The sequence below is a fragment of the Bos grunniens genome, chromosome 23 (genome assembly GCF_055505025.1).
Source record: "Bos grunniens cultivar Pamir isolate PY7600 chromosome 23, Bosgru_T2T1.0, whole genome shotgun sequence".
In the NCBI taxonomy this organism is placed as follows: Eukaryota; Metazoa; Chordata; class Mammalia; order Artiodactyla; family Bovidae; genus Bos; species Bos grunniens.
The window spans coordinates 872,041-897,768 of record NC_141187.1 but is presented as its reverse complement, the minus strand read 5'-3'; the positions used below and the strand labels follow the sequence as shown (position 1 = coordinate 897,768).

General features: G+C 37.8%; 1 long non-coding RNA gene and 1 pseudogene across 1 annotated transcript; both read left to right on the top strand.

Moving 5' to 3' along the window:
* Positions 1 to 7,397: 7,397 nt before the first annotated feature.
* LOC147346471 (olfactory receptor 4C11-like) lies at positions 7,398 to 8,308 on the top strand (annotated as a pseudogene).
* An 8,142-nt stretch (positions 8,309 to 16,450) lies between these two features.
* On the top strand, positions 16,451 to 24,758 carry LOC147346470 (uncharacterized). The gene is made up of 2 exons (XR_015152674.1): positions 16,451 to 16,639; positions 23,752 to 24,758. It is a non-coding gene; the product is annotated as an uncharacterized LOC147346470 (long non-coding RNA).
* The last annotated feature ends 970 nt before the right edge of the window (positions 24,759 to 25,728 follow it).

The window sequence follows — 25,728 nt, the reverse complement described above, 5'->3', positions numbered from 1 at the left end:
TATATATAGTATAATATTGTATAATATATTTAATATATATAATACTATAATATTATATTATTATATATATAATATATATATATTTCTCCAGGTTTATATATATATATTTCTTTTGCATATTCTCTGAGTCAAGGATTCTTTCTTTTCATGCTATATATTTTGGTATTTAGAGAAACTTTTTAGAAGTAAGTCTTCATATTCCCATTTAATTAATGGATGGACTAAAGGTCAAAGACTTTAAAGTGAAAGTGTTAGTCATTCAGTTGTGTCTGACTTTTTGTGACCACATGGACTGTAGACCGTCAGACCCCTCTGTCCATGGGATTCTCTAGGCAAGAATACTGGAGTGTGTAGCCATTCCTTTCTCCAGGGGATCTTCCTGACCCAGGAATGGAAATCGGTTGTCCAGTGTTGCAGGTAGGTTCTTTACCATCTGAGTCACCAGGGAAGCCCCAAGACTTTAAGGAACATATCAAAAATCTTTCTCAGGATTCTTCCAGTCTATTTGTTTAAAAAAAAGAAAGAAAGAAAAGAAAAGGCCATGTTTTGGAATGTGATTTTTCCCTACAAAGTTTCTCTGAGCTGCTTGGACTTGCTGGTTGCCACTAGACCCTTTAGCAAAAGTTCTAAGCATGGTACAATTTACTCATGGCATTCTTTCACCTCAGTTGCTGTCTGCTTTCACCTATACATACCCTGGGCCTCTCACTTCATACTTATTGAAGATACCTAGCAGGCAATGTCAGACCTTATAGGTAATTCTCAGACCATAATGCTGGTTGTAATATGATCTCCCAGGTAGGAAAGTAACTTTTTGATATAATCTAACCTGTCTTTAATACCTTGTGCTGTGCTGTGCTTAGTCCCTCAGTCACGTTTGACTCTTTGCAACCCCAGGGACTGTAGCCCTCCAAGCTCCTTTGTTCATAGGATTCCCTAGGTAAGAATACTGGAGTGAGTTGCCACGCCCCTCCTCCAGGGGATATTCACAACCCAGGGATCGAACCCAGATCTCCCGCATTATAGGCAGATTATTTACCATATGAACCACTAGGGAAGCCCAAGAATAGAGGAGTGGTTGGCCTAGCCCTTCTCTAGGGGGTCTTCCCAACTCAGGCATTGCACTAGGGTCTCCTGCATGGCAGGCGGATTCTTTACCAGCTGAGCTACCAGTGAAGACCCTTCCATACCTCACAACCCTTCAAAAGCAAAGATTTAGCTCTGTTTCTTTTAAGAGGAAGAGCATCTATCTTGATAAAGAAAATACATGAGACAAGTATTCAAGTTTCTTTCTCTTTTACTTCTTTCCTGTCTTCCTCTATAAATTGGTTTAAAAAACATGAATAGGATTAGAAATGGAAGGTTTGAACATCAATAATGTTAAACTAAATAAGTATTGATTATTGTCGCTGTTCAGTCCCTAAGTCTGACTCTTTTGTGGCTTTTCGGACTCTGCCAGGCTCCTCTGTCCATGGAATTCCCAGGAAATAATACTGGAGTGAGTTGCCATTTCCTTCTCCAGGAGATCTCCGGAGGCAGAGATTGAACTCATATCTCCAGGACTGGTAGACAGATTCTTTACCACTGACCCATAACTGCCTGTTATAAAGGGAACATAGGAAATTCAAGAGATTGAGAAATTTGCTTAAATTCACATAAAAGGTAAATGGAAAGGCCAGGACTCAAGTTTACAGTACATATTTCATCCCTGAGCCTTTCATGGGTTTCAAATGTCCTCATGCCTCTAGAAGAGATGGGCTTAAAGAAACCTTATGGAGAAGGAAAGAGAATTTCCTCACATCGAATCACATACACTGAAGTGTAACTAATTGGCCCCCAGGTTTGCTTTTGCTCTTGGACCGTCTGAGCTAGGTAGCTCATTGCATATCCTTTGGGACTGGTTTGGGAGAAATACTTTCCTGGAAGGTCCTGAAGCTGAAGTCCTGTGTTAGGCATTCACAGACTTCTGTAGGAGTTACTATAAATACCCGATGAAGTAAAAAGAAAACACTTAAACTCATGATTTTCCAAAAAATATATTGTGGGAAAAGAGCTGACTTCAGAGGCATTTCTCAATAAGAATGGAGAAATAGTTTTCTTCACAAAGTCTCCAAGAAGCAAATTAAGAAATTTGCCCCATTTTTTTCACATTGAAGTGGACTCCTCTCCGCTTCAAAAAGAGAACTTGTTCTGTCTAAACAAGTGCTTCTGAGGAGGAGCTTGTGAATTATCACCACATGCAGAGTTCCCTTTCTCCATAAACTCCTTACATCCCATGACCTCTTGTGATAAACCCCAAGATAAATCTTAATGAAGCATAGTTTGTGTGTTTTTTTCAGGTTTCATATAATTTAACTTTTAAATACATTAAAGTTGAAGATGTGCAAAGTATATTTTATTGGAAATCATCTGTTTGCTCATAAGAGGTAAGTTTTTTCATTCTTTCTGAAATATTTTCTTCTAATTGCCTCCTAAAGACCGAGCTCTTAGAATCTTTAGTCAGAGTGTCTTCTAACGGATGATGGAGGTCCTGGGGAGTGTTCACACCAATGAAGGGTTATGTTGATCTAGGGTTCCTAGGCTTTCCTTGGAGTTGGCACATGCCTGTACTACCCTTAAATGCATCTCTGCTCACAGAGGGTACAATGAACTGGATTGAGGCCAACTTGGTAGAAATTTCTGTCTTGGGGAATCTTCTTGTTGAAAGTGTAGGTCATTGCTGATGTTTCTAGGATGCAATATAAAATAGAACTGTGCTTTCTACACAGTTGAATTTTCAAGCCCCCCGAAAACCCTTTGCTCATAATCAGACTCCCTTTTTGGTTTAGAGGAAAGTGACTGTGTGGTCAGCCAGGAAGAAAGAAGCTGAACTGTGATGAAATTTTGGCTCAAACTACCCTCTCTAATATTTTTGCTCACCTTCCCACTCTGTCTTTCTGTATCCTATCCCTGACTATTGTTTCTCTGCTCACTCACTCTCCTCTCTCCTGCTCTAACTTCATTAGTCTGCTTTTTTCCTCCTCTTCTCTATAATCGATTTAGGTTTATTTAGTTTTCTGCTTTGATATTAGCCTCAATATGCAGTTTAATTAACTTGATTTTGGAGTGAGGACAGAAATTAAAGATATCAATTTGACATCCTTCTCTGATGGCTCAGAATTTCTTTTTCCCAGTGATGACTGGGATTTGATATTTTATATGAAATGTGGGTGAGTGCTAGGCTATCTAGGTACACCCTTGTCTAGTTATACCCTAACTGCCTTAGTTAGAATACTCTGCATTACAGGTCAAACTTTGTAACTAGAAAAGGACAAATAAATGGCCACAGTTGCCTTGCAAAAAATTATGGAAGTCAGATGAAATAATACAAGGGAAAGCTTGTTTGAATGATAAGATTAGATAATAAAAATATTTAATTCGGTATTGATTTATTCAATCATATGTGTATGGAAACCCACATAGTAATATAGGAGCAGAGAAGATATAGGCACATGTCTATTTACCTGGAGGAAAAAAAAATTACAGACTTTTGGCCCCAAATATTATTTAATTGGTTAAAATTTCAACAGGTGAAAGTAAAAATCTAAGGATGAAGGAAGCAAAAATAGTTTCCTCTACCACTAGTATTATTAGTATCATTCTATTACTTCAATTTGGGAGATACCATCTTTATTCTTTCTTATAGTATTTCTGTGCTTTTTCATATTAGTGTTGAATGACCTATTAATTTACTTAAATATGAGTTTTCAGATACTTTTCCTCTTTCTGATTATCACCAATCCTTCATGGCATCAGAGATACCAACAAGTCAGTCATCAGATATGTACTAAGAGACTATTCATTATCCAGAGTCAACAGATAGAGCACGGAAAATTGTCCTTAGCCTCTTTACAACAATTTGGTGAAGTGGTGGGATGATCCAGGGATTGGAAATACAGACTGAATTCTGTCATAAAGTTCTGAGGGGGTATTGATCCAACCTAATACATAGATTAAGTCTATATGTCCCCAAATAGTTTCTTTGCTTACTTAAAGTGAAACAAAATACAATTAGATGCACTGGTTTTCACAGTGGTCTATTATCTGCCCACTGATTGTCTTTTACAGCTTTCTGATTTAATGAGAGTGCAGTCTTTATGGAGAAAAGATATATTTTTCCTAAAGCAATGCATGCTGTTCTTCTAATAATATTTAATCATTCTCTCCAAACTGCTCCTCTTCTCACAGCAAAGGGCCCACTGCCTTTTTTTTCTTTTTTGGAAACCTAATGCACTGAAATTGAATAATCATGAACTTATTCTCCTTTTAAATATTCATCAGAGATTACTGAAACTGTAATTTGGAGTGAGTGAAAGTTGCTGAGTCATGTTCAGCTCTTTGAGACCCCATGTACTATACAATCCATGGAACTTTCCAGGGCAGAATACTGCAGTAGGTAGCCTTTCCCTTCTCCAGGGGTTCTTCCAAACCCAGGGATCTAACTCAGGTCTCCTGCATTGTGGGCAGATTCTTTACCAGCTGAGCCACAAGGGAAGCCCAGGAGTACTGGAGTGGGTAGCCTGTCCCTTCTCCAGTGAATCTTCTGACACAGGAATCAAACCAGGGTCTCCTGCATTGCAGGTAGATTATTACCAACTAAACAATCAGAGAAGCCATTTTGAGATTATAGTAATTATAACATTTCTTTCTAATATTATTTTAGCTAAACTACAAGGAAGCCTAAAGTTTTATTTAGATGTGTAAATTTATTAGAGGTAAGTGGACAATTTGACTTATTGATATGAAAATATTTATTATTCAAGGAAACCCAGTATAAGCTTGTTGAATACTTGGGTTTCAGAGACTCTTGTTGGAAACCTCAGCTTAACATATTGAAAGCCATAGCTCCATTTCTTTCTCATATTTGAACAGTGCAATCAATTTATTCTCCAGGGATCTTTCTACTTTGGCATTAAAATTAATTTGTATTATCACATAGAATTGTGTGTAATTTTATGTAATTAATGATCTTATGTAGAGGAATGTTACTTCTCCAGCTTGGTTGTGAAGAGGTAGAGGAAATCTTTCCATTCCCTATCAGCTGACTTTAGATATCAGTAGCTTCTTCGTACATGTTTGATGACTGAGTTGATGCTGTTATTGATGCATTGAAGGATTGATAATTAATTATAAAGAGAAAAAATGTCTCAAAAGTCATATTAAAGCAAACCAAAAGGTCATTTGACATTAAAGTGAAAAAGCACAGAAATATTATAAGAAAGAATAAAGGTGAAATCTCTCAAATTTAAGTAACAGAATAAAATGGAAAGAAGAGTAAATTTGATAGATTTTAGTGCATAAAATTGAAAATAGCTCATAACTTAAAGGTATTAAAATTTTATTGACAAAAGATTTACATAATTCAAAAATGGATAAAATATAAGCAAATATATACACAATATTATGCACTGTTGCTAACCAAAATACAAATAATTTTAATTCAGATAATCAAGTAAATATGAGTGCCCCATGTTAGGTTTTTATTAGAAATTCATGGCCTATTGTTATAAATATAGAAATAATGGAAAAATACAATTGGTGCATAAGAAGAAATATTTAACTATATAAATACACACACGATCCTGAAAACACTCACAGAATATGTAAGGAACTAACATTTTCATCCAGTGAGTGAAATTGGTTAATTATGAATTTTTAAGAGTACTTTTCACAGTCTGTAATCTACCATAAACTTTGGAGATTTTATTATGCAAATATATTCATTCTAGTTTTTTTTAAAGTATATTGAAGTAACCAAATTGGAAGATTATTTAGTAGTTGTTAATAATTATGAAATATGCATATTTATGTCAGTAATCTCTGGGACACATTTTGATGAAATTATTAAAATAACCAAAAGTTGTATAAGAAGAGTTTATTCAAAAGTTGTTCATTAGGATGAAAATTTGTAAACAACTTTAGTCAAGATATGTGATAGAATTTATATTATGAGATTTTGATACATTAATTTATGGTTGCTAAATTAATAATTACAGTATGGATACTCTTTAAAAAATGTGAAAGGCTTTTAGTAATCAAAAATGAAAATTAGAAAGTATAAAAATATTATAAGATGATTGAAAATTTATATATGTGTATGCTTATAACCGAGAAGGCAATGGCACCTCACTCCAGTACTCTATCCTGGAAAATCCCATGGATGGAGGAACCTGGTAGGCTGCAGTCCATGGGGTCGCTAAGAGTTGGGCACGACTGAGCGACTTCACTTTCACTTTTCACTTTCATGCATTGGAGAAGGAAATGGCAGCCCACTCCAGTGTTCTTGCCTGGAGAATCCCAGAGACGGCGGAGCCTGGTGGGTTGCCGCCTAGGGGGGTCGCACAGAGTCGGACATGACTGAAGCGACTTAGCAGCAGCAGCATGCTTATAAAAAGAATAAAATAGAACAATGGGAGATATTTATAGGTTTAAATCCTGAAATACATTTAAAAATTATGTCTAAGATAAAAATTGGAAGAGTACAAACCTCTGGAAAACAGTAGTAGGAGAATCAGATATGGGACAGGGCATTATACGAGTTTTAGAAATATAAGAAATGGCACTTCAGATTGGATCCATAGGGTGTGAAGATTAATTTGATACATTTCTTAATAGCATGGGTAATGGATTATTTCAAACATATAGTAAATTTTTCTCAAAATGTCAGTTTCAATGATTTACTCAAATATCTCATGTGCCCTAATAGTATAATTGCAACTAGCCTAAAAGTTGGAAAAACAGTTTTTTCGTAAAGCTTAATGCAAACATGATTTTGAAGAGATCAGAAATAATGGGTGCAACCTGGTTTCCAAATCAAGAAATGTGTTTCTTCAAGAAAGAACCCCCAAAAGTGTTATTATAAAATTATATAGAATATAAAATTATATATATATATAATTATTATATATATATTTAATATATAAATTCAGTAGTTGATATGTATATATATTATATGAGCATATATATCATATACACTATATCTATTGGAACTTCTAATTGTCATTTGAAGAAAAGACATCAAGACATTAAAGTGACCTGATCAATATCATACAACAAAGTCATTAACTCTCAGACTTTGGCAAAAAGCACAGTCATTGAGGGTTCTCTTGCACAAATCTTATTCCCTATAGAAAGAACTGGTTAAAGCATGAAAACCAGTGTAAAAAACATTATTTCATAATTTATTTCAATGCATGAAAACTTTGAGAAATAGTGAGTTATATGTTTTGATGGAATTATAACTCTAAAAGTTATAATTTCAAGTCCAAATACATTTCTTTTGCCAAGTCACCATTTCCCCCACTTCCTTTGCGGATGAACCGCTTCTCAGCTATGCCTGTTTTACATTCACCATAATTATGGAGGTGAACAACAGTGTGAACAAGTTCATTTTGCTTGGGTTAGCACAGAATCTACTAAAGGACAAAGTAGTATTTGTGATCTTCTTGCTTCTATACCTTGCAACTCTGTTGGCAAACTTCCTAATTGTGATGACCATACGAAATAGGCAGACACTTGGGAGCCCAATGTGCTTCTTCCTTTTCTACTTATCCTTTGCTGATGCCTATTTTGCGACAACCACTGCCCCTAGGTTGATTGCAGATTCTGTGTCTTAGAAGAAAGTCATCTCCTACAATGAGTACATGACCCAGATCTTTGCATTTCACTTCGTTGGGTGCATGGAGATCTGGGTGCTTGTCCTCATGTCCATTGATCGCTATGTGGCCATTTGCAAGCCCCTGCAGTACACAGCCATCATGAGCCAGTGTGTCTGTGGCACACTGGTAAAACTGGACTGGGTGGAGGCCTTCATTCTTCAGCACAGATTCTCTTGGTTTTGACATTACCCTTCTGTGGCCCCAATGCTATTGATCACTATTTCTGTGATATGAAACCATTGTTGAAACTTGCCTGCAGTGATACTTATGTCATCAGTCTACTCATAGTGTTTAACAGTGGGGCTATATGCATGGTGAGTTTCATACTGCTGCCAGTCTCCTATGTTTTCATCTTATGTTCTCTGAGTAATCATAGTGCAGAAGGAAGAAAGAAAGCCCTATCTACTTGCACCTCTCAAATTATTGTTATTGTGTTATTCTTTGTACCATGTATATACACATACACTCAGCCTGTAACTGCATTTCCAGTGGACAAGATGGTGGCTGTGTTTTACACTATTAGGGCACCTTTGATCAACCTCCTGATTTACACTCTGAGGAATGCAGAAGTCAAACAGGCCATGAGAAGGCTATGGTGCAACAAACTCTGACTCAAGATGGCAAAGTGCAGAAGATGCCAATTGCTAATTCTGCCACAGTATAAATAAAACTGGATTGATAGGAAAGGCAAAATGTTCTCATCCCAGTGTAGACAACATAGTTCTCTTCCAGTGGGACCTGTGCAAGAATAAGCAGAATCTATAGAGCACAGATCTGTATTATTATAACCAATGTCTCATGGAGAGACAACATGAAGTGCAATCACAATTGTGGGAGCATAAGAGCATTCCTCACTTCTGCCATCTGCTTTGATGTTCTTTTGAGGCTCGAGAACCAGATTCTGTTTTTTCTGTAGCTTTATTTTCTTATTTTGAACACTATTTTTTGTTTGTTTTTATTTTTCATGTTTCTTCTTCAAATTTTATACTCTGTCCTTGATTTCTGTCATCTATTTTGTTGTTAAACCAGTGCTGGCACTACTTTGTATCATATCTTTTTTGGCTCAAGAGTCAGTCCATCAAGTCATTCCCAGAAACTTATTCTCTCCAAGGAGCATAAATAGCAAATAGTTAAGTTCCTATTTTATGCTTGTCTCCCTCTTGAAACACCCTTAAAAATGGGCCTTTCCTTTGCTTGCAGTGTACAAGGAAATAACTAACTTTATATTCAAACTAGACTATTCTATTTATAACAAAAATACTTTCTGTATTGATCCATAATTTTTCTATATTTTTATAATTTATATAATTTTAATATTTTTGTTCATCATATTAACCATTATTTTATATTATTTAATTTTACATACTTATTAATGTTTTTGTAATTTAAATCTTTAGACAGTTCCCAAATATTTGATAAATCAGTGATAATTTTATAAAATTGTAAGAATTATATTTTAAAACCCAGCATGTCATTGATGAGACCATACATACAAAAGAGGAAACAACTGGCATACGAAACAGAGCTAAAAAGAGAAGAGGTCCACAGAAGTGAGACTCCCAACTTGGAAACACAGAATAAAATATGTCAAGAATGAAAACTTTTTCCAACATATTTTTGCTATGAAGGGGAAGAAATTACTGGAATAAGTTTCTGGCAACAAACTGGTGTTCAAAAAGTGGTATTTTAGGATGAAGGAAACAACAGCATATTTCATGATGATGGAATGATTCTGAAGAGAGCAAAAGGGGGTAAGGGAGCAATTATCAGATCATTTCTCTTATGTAGAAGGAGGAAATTGGATTTGTCTGGTACACGTGGACATGTTGGCTTGGAACAGTGGTTACTGTTATTTAGCTGCTAAGTCATGTCTGACTTTTTTGTGACACTATGGACTTTAGTCCGTCAGGCTCCTTCTGTCCTTGGGATTTCCAAGGCAAGAATACTGGAGTGGGTTGCCATTTTCTTTTCCAGGGGCTCTTCCCAATCCAGGGATGAAATCCCTGTCTCCTGCATAGGCAGGCAGATTCTTTACCATTAAGCCACCAGGGAAGCCCTGGGATGGTAGAGCTGATAATTTACAGCAGATAGAATTCTATAATGGACAGGGAGGCTGATTAAGTGGGCATGGATGTTGAGGGTGGGAAGAATTGGTGATGTGAATTTGTAGAAATACTTTTCTAATTGTTTCAGGTATTCTCTTAAGTAGAAAGTCAAGTCATTGGTTGGGACTGAAGAAAGAAAAGAAGGTATTGGGATTTTAAAGATAAAGGGAAAGGTGAAAATATAACTCTAGCCCTTCATCACTACTTGCCCTAAGAGACTTTTATCCACTTTAGAACATTGAGAGGATAGATGGATGCTGGAATTGCAGCATAGAAGGCTCACTTGAGATCCACTTCAGGTTTTTAAACTGAGACTAGCTAGGGACTTCCCTGGCACTCCAGTGGTTAAGACTCCATGCTTCCACTGCAAGGGGCACGTTTCAATGCTTCACAGTATGTGGGGAAAAAAAAAAAAAGTGAGACCGCTTAGTGTAGTCCTAAACCACACTCATGGGATAAAGCACAACTTAGTTAAAAATCCACACAACAATTAACATTTCCTGAAGACAGGTCAATCTACGAATTCCTTTATATTTATTTTTCCTCAAAAGAGAAAATTTTTTTTTCTCCTCTTGAATGTGATGGATGTCTTTATTACCTTGATTCACATAATATGTCCCAATTAATCAAATTGTAAATATTAATTAAGTGTAGTTTTTGTGTACCAGTTATACGTAAATAAAGCTGAGTTGCAAATTCCTTTTTGCCTTTTCATACTGTCCGTGGTACAAGCCATGGGGTCGCAAAGAGTCGGGCACAACTTAAGGACTGAACAACAACATATTCCTAGGTGAAATTTGAAAGTTGGTTTTAAAATACTATTCAACTTGAGCACCACCCTGTGGGAAGACAGCATAAGGGCCGAATTAAGGCAGTGAAGAGGAACTAAAAAGCCTCTTGATGAAAGTGAAAGAGGAAAGTGAAAAAGTTGCCTTAAAGCTCAACATTCAGAAAACAAAGATCATGGCATCTGGTCCCATCACTTCATGGGAAATAGATGGGGAAACAGTGTCAGACTTTATTTTTGGGGGCTCCAAAATCACAACAGATGGTGATGGCAGCCATGAAATTAAAAGACACTTACTCCTTGGAAGGAAAGTTATGACCAACCTAGATAGCATATTCAAAAGCAGAGACATTACTTTGCCAACAAAGGTCCATCTAGTCAAGGCTATGGTTTTTCCAGTGGTCATGAATGGATGTGAGAGTTGGACTGTGAAGAAAGCTGAGCACCAAAGAATTGAGGCTTTTGAACTGTGGTGTTTGAGAAGACTCTTGAGAGTCCCTTGGACTGCAAGGAGATCCAACCAGTTCATTCTAAAAGAGATTAAGCCCTGGGTGTTCTTTGGAAGGAATGATGCTAAAGCTGAAACTGCAGTACTTTGGCCACCTCATGCAAAGAGTTGACTCATTGGAAAAGACTCTGATGCTGGGAGAGATTGGGGGCAGGAGGAGAAGGGGATGACAGAGGATGAGATGGCTGGATGGCATCATGGACTCGATGGACATGAGTCTAAGTGAACTCTGGGAATTGGTGATAGACAGGGAGGCCTGATGTGCTGCAATTCATGGGGTCGCAAAGAGTCGGACACAACTGAGCGACTGAACTGAACTGAATTGACAGCTAAAGAAATAATCGCTAGCCAGGTTGCCCTAATCTGTGCAGGGAAATGCTTATGTAGCTTGTTCCCTTATCTGCTTAAAATGTTGTCCTTGGAATTGGTGGTCTTTAAGCATCTATCATAGCATTGGCTTAGCTTATTTGTTTGCATATGTGACAAATTCTCAGGTTAAAAGAATGTATTGTCAACTCTTTAGTAACAAGCCAATTAAAGATTCTTTACCATCTGAGCCACAAGGGAAGTCCAAGATGAGGGCTCTGGATCTAATCAAAGTCCACTCCAATATGATAGCAAGGTTTTCATTATGGATTTCTATGACCTAAATGGAGGCTGCTGCTGCTGCTGCTAACTTGCTTCAGTCATGTCAGACTCTGTGCAAACCCACAAACGGCAGCCCATCAGGCTCCTCTGTCCCTGAGATTCTCTAGGCAAGAATACTGGAGTGGGTTGCCATTTCCCTCTCCAGTGCATGCTAAGTTGCTTCAGTTCTGTCCAACTCTGTACAACCCCGTGGAAAGCAGCCCACCAGGCTCCTCTGTCCATGGAGTTGTCTAGGCAAGAATACTGGAGTGGGTTGCCATTTACTTCTCCAAGTAAATGGAGGAGGGGACTCTAATCACATGTTCCTAGAAGCCTGAAAGTGAAAGTTGCTCAGTCATGTCTGATTCTTTGGGACCCCATGGACTATAGAATCCATAGAATTCTCCAGGTCAGTTATGGAGTGGGTGACTGTTCCCTTTTCCAGGTGATCTTCCCAACCCAGGGATTGGATCTTCCCAATCAAATCCAGGTGATCTTCCCAACTCAGGTCATTGCAGGCAGATTCTTTACCAGCTGAGCCATTAGGGAAGCCCAAGAATACTGGAGTAGGTAGCCTAGCTCTTCTCCAGAGAATTTTCCCAACCCAGGAATCAAACCAGGGTCTCCTGCATTGCAGGTGGATTCTTAACTAGCTGAGCCACAAGTGAAGCCTAGGTCCCTAAAATGTTTCCACAGAGCTGATTCAGATGATCACCCATGATGAGTTAGCTTTATCAGGCACCACTGATACTACAGTGACCTCCCTACATACTCAGGTGTGTTACTATCCTTCTCTGACACTACTCATCAGGAATAGAAATATTGGCATTTGTTGGTTCTTCAGTCATCTTCCAGTAGCTGGGAACCTTAGGCCAATTTCTGTTGTAGAATGTCCTGGTGTGAAACAATGCAGAGAGATCATTCAGAAAAAAAAAAAAAAAAAAAAAAACAAAAAAACTTGGGTATCAGAGGTAGAACCTAGAACATCCACCATTCTCAATGTGGTTCCATGAAGAGCTTATTTTCCTTCCCTACAAAGACTGTACATTTTTAGCCTGAATCATTGTGCATCTTATTTTTTCTTTCTTCTCTTTCGTCTTCTTGCCCTATTCTGGTAACAATAAAAAAAAAGTCTCATTGAAGAAATTCACCAAGACTCCTTCCATTGGCTATCATTTTATAAAAATGTCCAAGTCAAACAAAAAGTAAAAGTATTTCTTAAGGATAAATTTTATACCCTTTAAGGGATTTTATGTGTGTGTGTGTACATATGCCCAGTTAAATATTATGGAACAATGCAAGTCCTATCAGATAATTTTATTAAAGAGTTTTAGGCAAGAAGAGAATAAAATTCCATTCTTTATCACTGAGGTGTTAGGTTGAAAGAAGTGAGGGAAGGAAAATATTGATCGATTTCATTTTGTTTTGTGATCTTATTTGTATTTGTTCTTGAGGTGATTTACTGTCAGTTGTAGCTGTGGCTGTCATGTCTGTTTTCACATTTCAGAAAAGATGTTAATATTATAATTACTGATATTATAAGAATGTCTGTCTCCTTAATGTATCATATCAAAAAGAAAGCCAAAGTGGAAAAAATGAAACCAATAAGGGTGTATTTTCTCCAGTGCCCAGAGCTCAGTGCTCATTTGCTCAGTTGTTTCTGACTCTTTGCAACCCCAGGGACTGTAGACTGCCAGGATCCTCTGTCCATGGAATTTTTCAGACAATAATACTGAAGCAAGTTGCCATTTCCTGCTTCAGGGGATCTTCCCAACCCAGGGATTGAACCCACATCTGTTGTGCCTCCTGCACTGGCTGGCAGATTCTTTACTACTGGGCCACTAGGAAGCCATGTCACACCTAAAATGTTCACCAATATTTGAGAGCAAATATGTATATGTTAAAAGTAAATCTATGTCTTGTGACTGATTTGTTATAGCACCATTATGGAGATTGTATCAATAGATGGCAGTAACCAGTGCAGTCATATTCCTGAAAGACAGAGGATGACAGTGGTGTAGATATTCAACTCGCAAATCCTGAAGTCCAAACTAATAACTGATTTCAGATGAAGACCAAGGCTGAAGCTGAACTTCAGATCATCCTTATTTAAATGTCTTTTGCAAGATACTCAAATTTGGGAAACAATTGGCTGCACGTTAAAAAGGTATTATTAGATGCCATGTATTGATACATAAAAATGAAAACTTGAAAGGGACACAAAGCCTTGAATGTGAAGATGGTGCTGTGCCCATGCTCTGAGTGACAGGAAGGGGGAGAAGAGTGATCTTAGGAAGACATTCCAGGTAAAAGCAGGGAGTTGGCCTGTGAGGGAAAGGCAAGAGGTCTTAGTTTCTATTAACTGGGCAGGGCCTGGAGACAGACACCATTCACAGTGGCTGACACAGTGTCTTCAGAGAATCTTTTACTATGTTGGGGAAATAGAGGCCTGCTATTGGAGCCATTTTCAGTACCTCCATGGTAGGATTCAGCACTGTAGGTCCTGCCAAGAAACCACTGATTGCTCAAAGAAATTTTCACTGGAGAATAAATAAAAGTGCCTGTTAGTGTGGATCTGGCTTTGGCACCAAGTATTCTGAGTAATTAAAACACTGTGTCAGCCATGGAGACCGAGACCAGGTTGGAAGGAGGTAGTGACCAGAGCTCACCATTTACCTCAGGGAATGCACTTTTCCTTCCCTGATTCCTGAGTGAAAGTCAGGGACTAGAGTGCCAAGGCATCTCTAAGTGAGGCTGATCTAAAGAATCAGCCTCAGTATAGTTCATGACCCCAAGAATTATACCCTAGAGAAATACTGGGCATTTGCATGTAGAAGTCTCCACATCAGCTGCTGCTGCCACTGCTAATTCACTTCAGTCGTGTCCGATTCTGTGCAACCCCATAGATAGCAGCCCCCCAGGCTCCCCCGTGCCTGGGATTCTCCAGGTGGGGAGTGGGTTGCCAATTCCTTCTCCAGACATGAAAGTGAAAAGTGAAAGTGAAGTCTCATTTTCCATGCAAGAGTACTGGAGTGGGGTGCCATTGCCTTCTCTGCTCTACATCAGCAAATAAATCATATTGGATTATTGGTTATTAAATATTTTATTTTTTAAGATAAGTTCTATGTTCACAGAAGTAGGGTAATAAATACATTTTCCACAAACACCCTGCCAATTCAGGAGTCCTAAAAGACCCAGGTTTGATCCCGGGGTTGGGAAGTTCCCCTGGAGTTGGAAATGGCAACCCACTCCAGTATTCTTGCCTGGAAAATTCCATGGACAGATAAAGTGGGTTATCTTATCTGTCTATCTTACAGGGCAGGGGCTGCAAAGAGTTTGACACAACTGAGTTGGACACTACTGAGTGACTAAGCAACAAAAACTGTTTATAGTAGTCAAATTTCATTGAATAATGTATAAACACATTTTAAGTACATTGTGACTGTGGGAGTTACAGGCTGCTTCATGTTGCAGGTGGGGGAACCCTCCTAGGTTGGTGTGAACTAGGACAACAGACCCCCCGGCCCCTTCCACTCACCATATTTCTCCTGCAGTTCCCTCTTAATAGGGTCTCTTATTTTCTTTCAGAAACCAAATGCACAGCTTTGTTCTACTATGGAAATCCTGCAATCTTGGAAATCATTACTAGTATCAACTATTAGTCACTTTTTAAAGCCTCAAAAGTGGAGTGAGGATGGGGGCCAGTGGAAGCCTTGTTTGGTTCTTACTTTACCCAAACTGTGTATAAAGAATAAAGTTAGCAGAATGACAGCACACACACACACACACACACACACACACACACACACACACACAAATAAATAAATAAATAAATAAACACATTTTGAAATAGTGATACAATGGAGATGAATCTAGAAACTATAAAACATCAAATACTCAAGAACATTATTCTTATGGATGTTAGAGTCTCATAATTTAACATAGCCATGTGGTACTGTTCAAAGTACAATATCTTTTACTTCAGGTTGTGGAGACAAACCACCTCAGATTTTAAATGCTTAAGCAGAACTTTGAATTGTGTAAACTTGAACTATTGAGTGACAATATCCTATTGTAATTTATATGTAATGTCAGGAAATTTGCATCCTTTAAGAGGCTATTCTGAAATTTAAAAAAAAAAAAGAAAAAATAGAAATGGGGATATCTGAAACATTACCAATTATCAAAATACATTCATTTTTCTATGTTAATGTGTGTCAAATAGTAGATACCATGCATGTGTACATGCTCAGTCACTTCAGTCATGTCCAACTCTTTGTGACTCTATGGATGGTAGCCCATCAGACTCTTGAGTCCATGGGATTCTCCAGGAAAGATACTGGTGTGGGTTGCCATGCCCTCCTCCAGGGGAACTTCTCAACCCCGGGACAGAACTTTCATCTCTTAGATCTCCTGCATTGGCAGGAGGGTTCTTTACCTCTAGTGCTGTTGGGAGGCACAGTGCTAAATAGCCTTGAAGGAGAAAGTCCATGGGAAAATGGCGAAGGGCCAGAAGTACCCAGACATTGTACTGACTGCTGAAGAACATTTCCTGCCTTTGCTTATGCTCGGGGCCTAGATTTAACAATTAAACATTAAAGATATTGCTTGAGAAAATGGGTCGTGGATAAATACATGGGTTGTTAAGAATGCGCTGTTCCTTGAAGTATATTTTACTGATTATATCCTAGCCTTGTACATATTCTGCTGGCTGTATGCTCTAAGCTCTTTGTTCCTTGCTCCTATAAAAAGGCTTGACTGCAGAAATAAACTTGTCAGTCCTTGCAGACACTGTCCAAGTGTTGTTCTTTCAGGTTCGCCGTTTCCAAGTCCCAGAGACATATCTCCAACAAGTGGCGCCACAAACAGGGACTTGAAGGAAGACTGAACAAAGCTGAGAGCCCTGCAGAAAGAGGTAAGCAGGATGGGACAACATAGCAGTAAGATTCCTTTTCATAATGCATCACTTTCTGAAACAAAATGGTGTTAATGTTTCAAGAGATCAGTTGAATAACTGCTATCATATTTTGCTGGAACAATTCATGATTCCCAGAAGAGGGGACACTCAATGTAGACATATAGAAAAGGGTTAAAAATAATGTTTTGCAAGCATATCGGCAAGGGTTACATGGTCACTCATATGGGCTATCATAGAACAAATTGAAGGGCATAACATTGATTTGGAAGTAAAAACTATTCGATCTTTACATGAATATGAGCTTAAGGAACAAGATATGCAAGGTGCTTTGAAATATAAGAATGTTATGCTCAATCAGACACAATCCTTAGAAAAACAACTTAGAGACACATATATACAGGATATGTCAAAACTGAAGCCACTTAGAACGGAGGTCATTTCATTCAACGGACAGCCCAAATCTAAGGTTTTTCCTTCTGCTCCTCCTGTAACAGCAATTGCTAACTTTGCTCGTACTAATCATTTCACTCCTCCTCGGGAGATGCCTGCTTGCACTTTCACTTTCCCATTGCAATTTAATCAACCTGCCCAAGACCAAAATACTTGGGCTAATCTAGATTTTAGCATGTTGTCTAGCTTTAGGAAAGCATGAACTCTGTAAGGACCTACTTCTCCTTACTGTATAGAATTTCTCGAAGGATGGGCTGGCCATTGGATGCCATATGATTTTTTTCAAGTAGCAAAGATGATTTTAAATCCTCAACAATTACTGCAATGGCAAATGTGGATTAATGATGAGGCCCGACAGCTGATGATAGACCAGCAATCTCATGGTAACTGTAACCCTGCCAATTTAACCTATGATATACTCACCAGAACAAGAGTCATGGCTGATATGATTGCACAGTTAGCTAATATTACCCCTCAGATGTTACATTTCATTAAAGAAACTGCCTGCAGGGCATAAGCAAAGGTTGATAGCACTAACTCTGATGGTTCATTTGTTAAGATTATTCAAAGACATGAAAAGGAATATTCTCAATTTATAGGAAAATTAAAGGATGCAATTGAGAAATCTATTAAGGATATGACTTTACAAAATTTTATTTTAAAACAACTTGCTTTTGAAAATGCTAATGAGGAATGTCAATCCATGCTCAGACCAATTCGAGAGACTGGCTCTCTTATGGAATATTTGAAAGCATGTAAGGACATTGGATCTATGTCCCATAGAACAAAATTGGCAACATTAGAAACCTTTAATGTACAAAAAGCTGCTAATACCAAATGTTTTAATTGTGGGAAGCCCGGCCATATGAAAAAACAATGCTGCATGCCAACACAGGCCAGAAAAAATAATACTACTTCTATAAGAAGAAACCCCCAAGAATATGTCCAAGATGTAAAAAGGGGTTCCACTGGCTGAATGAATGTCATTCTAAATTTGATAAGGATGGAAACACCTTGAACCCTGATGCACAACAAAAACAACAGGGAAACTAATAAAGGGGCCATCCTCTAGCCCTGCTACAAAAGGAGGACCTAATGTTATGATGCTACAAGCAGCTACATCTAAGAGTGCTTGCATTGATATATCTAGTCCTTATGATATGGAACTAATAGAATTATACAACCCCCCCAAAATTCCCACTGGATATTATGACCAAATTCCACCCAGGACAGTGGGACTGATTTTGGGACGTAGTAGCTGCACAATGAGAGGTTTAATGGTATTGACTGGTGTTACGGATGAAGATTATGAAGCAGAAATTATGATAAATGTTGTGAAAATGGGAAATGTATACTTACAAAAAGGGGAACATTTTGCACAATTATTACTTTGGCCATATGTTAAACCAATGAAGGCATCTGATAAAGCTAGGCAGGGAGGCTTTGGCAGTACCAACCTTACTGCTGCACTATCCACCTTATTAAAGGAACATCAGAAACCCATGCTTACTTTACACATACAAGAAAAGAATTTCACAAACATGTTAGATACTGGAACTAACATTTCAATCATTAGAGCTGCAGAATGGTCCCTCGATTGGGGTAAGGTTATGGCTCCTTCTAGACTATTAGGAATAAGTAAAACTGATGCCACACAAACTTTTGTCAATGCATCCTATTTACAAGTGTTTGGCCCTAATCAAATTGTAGCTTATCTTAAACCATATATTACTAATATCCCTATCAATTTATGGGGATGGAATTTTCTTGAACAAACAAAAGCCATAATTTCTTTAAATGAACCTTTTTAATGGGGGCCATTGAGTTAACACTGCTGCCCCTTGATTGGGAATCTGATACCCCAATATGGACACCTCAATGGCCCCTAACTAAAGAAAAATTGGCAACTCTTACACAATTAGTTAATGAACAATTACAAAAAGTTCATATAGAACCTTCATTTTCCCCATGGAATTTTCCCGTTTTTGTAATAAAAAAAGAAATCAGGAAAATGGCGAATGTTGATAGATTTAAGAAATGTTAATAATACTATGATTCCTATGGGGCCCTTACAACCTGGATTGCCCTCTCCTTCCACGGTGCCAAAAGGATGGCCTGTAATTATTATTGATTTACAACACTGCTTTTTTACTATACCTTTGCATCCTAAAGATAGAAAACGTTTTGATTTTTCAGTTCCCTCTATAAATCACATGGCTCCTCTTAAAATATTTCAATGGAAGGTTTTACCTCAGGGGATGATGAACTCTCCTACCATTTGCCAACATCTCATATATGTTTTATTACAACCCAGTAGAGATAAATATCCTACTGCCTTCATAATTCATTATATGGATGACATACTCCTTTCCATGGAATCTGAACTTTGTTTGCAACAGTTATATGACAAAGTCACCACCACTCTTCAAAATCATGGCCTACTTGTTGTGCCAGATAAAATTCAATTGAAAGCACCCTTTAATTACCTAGGACATGTTATGGAAGACTCTAAGATAAAACCTCAAAAAACTCAAATCTCTGTGCATTCTCTACACACATTAAACGATTTTCAAAAATTGATAAGAGATATTAATTGGCTTCAGTCATCTATTGGCATTCCCACCTATGCATTACAAAATTTATTTAAAATTTTAGAGGGACCTCCTGACCCTAATAGTCCTAGACAACTAACAAAAGAAAAAAAAGAAAGAAGAATTAAAATTTGTTAAAAAACACATTCAACAGATAATGTCTCTCTGGGGCAGGCTCTACTACAAAGCCACAGTTATCAAGACAGTATGGTACTGGCACAAAGACAGAAATATAGATCAATGGAACAAAATAGAAAGCCCAGAGATAAATCCACACACATATGGACACCTTATCTTTGACAAAGGAGGCAAGAATATACAATGGATTAAAGACAATCTCTTTAAGAACTGGTGCTGGGAAAACTGGTCAACCACTTGTAAAAGAATGAAACTAGAACACTTTCTAACACCATACACAAAAATAAACTCAAAATGGATTAAAGATCTAAACATAAGACCAGAAACTATAAAACTCCTAGAGGAGAACATAGGCAAAACACTCTCTGACATACATCACAGCAAGATCCTCTATGACCCACCTCCCAGAATATCGGAAATAAAATCAAAAATAAACAAATGGGACCTAATTAAACTTAAAAGCTTCTGCACAACAAAGGAAACTATAAGCAAGGTGAAAAGACAGCCTTCAGAATGGGAGAAAATAATAGCAAATGAAGCAACTGACAAACAACTAATCTCAAAAATATACAAGCAACTCCTCCAGCTCAACTCCAGAAAAATAAATGACCCAATCAAAAAATGGGCCAAAGAACTAAATAGACATTTCTCCAAAGAAGACATACAGATGGCTAACAAACACATGAAAAGATGCTCAACATCACTCATTATTAGAGAAATGCAAATCAAAACCACAATGAAGTACCATTTCACGCCAGTCAGAATGGCTGCGATCCAAACGTCTACAAATAATAAATGTTGGAGAGGGTGTGGAGAAAAGGGAACCCTCTTACACTGTTGGTGGGAATGCAAACTAGTACAGCCACTATGGAGAACAGTGTGGAGATTCCTTAAAAAGCTGGAAACAGAACTGCCTTATGATCCAGCAATCCCACTGCTGGGCATACACACTGAGGAAACCAGAAGGGAAAGAGACACGTGTACCCCAATGTTCATCGCAGCACTGTTTATAATAGCCAAGATGTGGAAGCAACCTATATGTCCATCAGCAGACGAATGGATAAGCAAGCTGTGGTACATATACACAATGGAGTATTACTCAGCCATTAAAAAGAATTCATTTGAATCAGTTCTAATGAGGTGGATGAAACTGGAGCCTATTATACAGAGTGAAGTAAGCCAGAAGGAAAAACACCAATACAGTATACTAACACATATATATGGAATTTAGAAAGATGATAACAATAACCCTGTGTACGAGACAGCAAAAGAGACACTGATGTATGGAACAGTCTTATGGACTCTGTGGGAGAGGGAGAGGGTGGGAAGATTTGGGAGAATGGCATTGAAACATGTAAAATATCATGTATGAAACGAGATGCCAGTCCAGGTTCAATGCATGATACTGGATGCTTGGGGCTAGTGCACTGGGACGACCCAGAGGGATGGTATGGGGGAGGGAGGAGGGAGGAGGGTTCAGGATGGGCAGCACATGTATACCTGTGATGGATTCATTTTGATATTTGGCAAAACTAATACAATTATGTAAAGTTTAAAAATAAAATAAAATTAAAAAAAAAGAACACATAGTAATTATCAAGTAACTATTAAAAAAAAAAAAAAAAACACATTCAACAGTCTTTCTCAACTCAGCTGGACCATACCCAACCAATCTATTTATATTTATTCCCCACCAAGCATTCACCTACTGCAATCATAGCTCAAAACAGCCCAATAGAATGGGTATATCCACATACTAAGCAGTAAAAAAAAAATCGTATCATACATTGAGAAAATAGGACAGCTAATTGTATCAAGAAGGAGCCATGTACAAAGCTTAACTGGTTTTAATCCATTTGAAATACATGTCCCTTTAACAAAAAAGGAATTACAAATTGCCTTACAATATAACATGACCATGCAAATAGCATTAAATTACTTTCAGAACGTTATCTCATTCCATTTGCTGAAAGGAAAATTATGGGACTTCCTACAATTTACTAAATTTATAGTAACTAATATCATTGCCTCCCAGCCTATTTCAAATGCACCTACCTATTTCATTGATGGCAACAAGAAAGACATAGCTAGTATTGTCGGCCCTGATATCAAAGAGAAATTACCCACTACCTATTCTTCAGTACAAAGAGTTGAATTGTATGCTTAATATGCTCTTTTGTCTCTTCAACCATCATCCTTCAATGTCTATACTGATTCCAAATACCTTGCTTCCCTTTTCCCCGATTTTGTTACCGCATTTTTATACAACCTAGATGAAGAATTATATTTTCTCTTTTCAAAGACTCAAGCCTTAATTTGATCACATACAGAACCTTTCTTCATTGCACATATATGGGCTCATTCAGGTTTACCTGGCCCCCCAGCAACAGGGAATGATGCTGTTGATAAATTCATAGCTCCCAATTTTACATCTACTATAGACGAACACACTAATCTTCATACCAATGCTAAAAGATTGCACTCTAAACACCATATTCCCCTCACTGAAGCGAGACTTTTCATTAAATCCTGTGATGTCTGCACTCCTCTGCACTTATGTACCACACTTTCAGGAGTTAATCCTCATGGGCAACAGCCTAACTCCCTTTAGCAATCCGACTTCACTCATTGCTCCTTGGGAAAGTTTTATTTGCTTTTTGTCTCAATGGATACATTTTCAGGTTTTATATGGGCAATGCCTGTCTCTTCAGAATCCAACAAACACGCCATTTCCGCACTTTTACTCACCTTCCCTGTTATGGGAATACCTTCGATCTTAAAAACAGATAATGGGCCTGCATTTACCTCTCACTCATTTCGTTCATTTCTAATGGAATGGAATATTAACACACATCACGGGGATACCCTACAATCCCCAGGGTCAAGCAATTATCAAAAGAACCCATCGTACTCTTAAAACTCATTTGTTAAAACAGAAAGGGGAAATATAGAAGAGGAGATACACTTCTTATCCCATGAACCCTCAATTGTTCTTATCTTTAACTCTTTATTCCTTAAATTTTTTTAAATTTTATTTTATTTTTAAACTTTACATAATTGTATTAGTTTTGCCAAATATTGAAATGAATCCGCCACAGGTATACTCGCGTTCCCCATCCTGAACCCTCCTCCCTCCTCCCTCCCCTCCCCTCCCTCTGGGTCGTCCCAGTGCACTAGCCCCAAGCATCCAGTACCGTGCATCGAACCTGGACTGGCAACTCGTTTCATACATGATATTATACATGTTTCAATGCTATTCTCCCAAATCTCCCCACCCTCTCCCTCTCCCACAGAGTCCATAAGACTGATCTATACATCAGTGTCTCTTTTGCTGTCTCGTACACAGGGTTATTGTTACCATCTTTCTAAATTCCATATATATGCGTTAATATACTGTATTGGTGTTTTTCTTTCTGGCTTACTTCACTCTGTATAATAGGTTCCAGTTTCATCCATCTCATTAGAGCTGATTCAAATGTATTCTTTTTAATGGCTGAGTAATACTCCATTGTGTATATGTACCATAGCTTTCTTATCCATTCATCTGCTGATGGGCATCTAGGTTGCTTCCATGTCCTGGCTATTATAAACAGTGCTGCAATGAACATTGGGGTACACATGTCTCTTTCCCTTCTGGTTTCCTCAGTGTGTATGCCCAGCAGTGGGATTGCTGGATCATAAGGCAGTTCTATTTCCAGTTTTTATTCCTTAAATTTTTAAAATTTACTAAAAGATAGTTCTGATACTCATGCAGACAGACATTTTGCAGAGGAAAACAGTAAGAAACTGTTAGAAGCCAACACACCAATATGGTATAAGCAGTTTAATCAATGGTTGCCAGGAATCTTATGACTCCTAGGTAGAGGTTACGGTCTTGTCATTGCAGATGGAGGCGAAATCTAAGTTCCACTTCTCCATGTCTGTTACCAGAAGGACCCCATGACCAGACTCCCCCGACAGGTGACACAGCTGATGCGAAGGGTCTCATCAATGACCATAGAGAAGCCGAAGAGAAAACATCAGTGTCTGAACCCCTACCGTAGGACCTGAGGAATGGCATGTGTGGAAGATTCCTGCTGCATTGGAGCACTTTGCCAATGTGTATGGGACTGCAAAAGCCTTAAAAACCTCAAAACTATACCTTTTTATGTGATAGTACAGGTTATATCCAATCTTGTGTGCACCTACTGTACATGTTTATTGTAGGTAACTTCAATATAGATCTTTCTGCTAAGATTGTTTACTGTACAGCATGTGCCTTGTATACGTGTTCAAACCATACTATTTCATATCATTATGTCAACATGGCAATAGTCAAGCAAAGATCTGATTTGTGGCTTCCTGTTAACCTAACAGAACCATGGACTGACTCTGTATTTCTCTCAGTTTTGCTCAAATATGGCTTAAGGAGGTCAAGGCACATAATAGGATGGATTATTGCTGGCATTCTTAGTCTAATATCTATTGTTACAATAGGAACCCTATCTGGTATGGCACTACACAATCCTATACAGATGTCTCTACTCAAGACTCCGTGCCTCCTACGACAGGTCCAACTAACAGCTGCCCTGCTTAAACTAAAAACAAAAGGAGGATATGTTGGGAGGCACAGTGCTAAATAGCCTTGAAGGAGAAAGTCCATGGGAAAATGGCAAAGAGACAGAGGTACCCAGACATTGTACTGATTGCTGAAGAACATTTCCTGCCTTTGGCTATGCTCGGGGCCTAGATTTAACAATTAAACATTAAAGACGTTGCTTGAGAAAATGGGTCATGGATAAATACATGGGTTGTTAAGAATGCGCTGTTCCTTGAAGTATCTTTTACTGATTATATCCTAGCCTTGTACGTGTTCTGCTGGCTGTATGCTCTAAACTCTTTGTTCCTTGCTCCTATAAAAAGGCTTGACTGCAGAAATAAACTTGTCAGTCCTTGCAGACACTTTGCAAGTGTTGTTCTTTCAGGTTCGCTGTTTCCAAGTCCCAGACACATATCTCCAACAAGTGCCACCTTGGAAGCCAATTAGATATCATAAGGATACTTAAAGGAAATGGTGTTTTATTTAGAGATTATAAATGCATCCTCTCCCTCTTTTCAAACTGTAATATCTGGAAGTGAGTGTGCAGTAAAATGGGGCATATTCTATATTTATAAAAATATACACTTGTAAAAATAAGTATAGCAAATGTATAGTATAAATATATTTATAAAGAAAACATTATTTATAGGGTGTGAGTGGGCTATGATTTTAAATCACCAAAGGCAGTCAAATAAATCCAAAATGGCAACTCATACAACATTCAAGCATAGACCCATAGATTTATTGAAAATATAAAAGTAATGATTTTAATGAAATGGAGCCATATCTCTTAACTGTATATTCATTCAGCAAAATTAATTAGAATCAGGCTAAATCCACAAATAATTGTATTTGAAAAGTGCTTTATTTTTGAGATTAGTTGTTTGTCAGTTGCTTCATTTACTATTATTTTCTCCCATTCTGAAGGCTGTCTTTTCACCTTGCTTATAGTTTCCTTTGTTGTGCAGAAGCTTTTAAGTTTAATTAGGTCCCATTTGTTTATTTTTGATTTTATTTCTAATATTCTGGGAGGTGGGTCATAAAGGGTCCTGCTGTGATGTATGTCGGAGAGTGTTTTGCCTATGTTCTCCTCTAGGAGTTTTGTAGTTTCTGGTCTTACATTTAGGTCTTCAATCCATTTTGAGTTTATTTTTGTGTATGGTGTTAGAAAGTGGTCTAGTTTCATTCTTTTACAAGTGGTTGACCAGTTTTCCCAGCACCACTTGTTAAAGAGATTGTCTTTAATCCATTGTATATTCTTGCCTCCTTTGTCAAAGATAAGGTGTCCATATGTGCGTGGATTAATCTCCGGGCTTTCTACTTTGTTC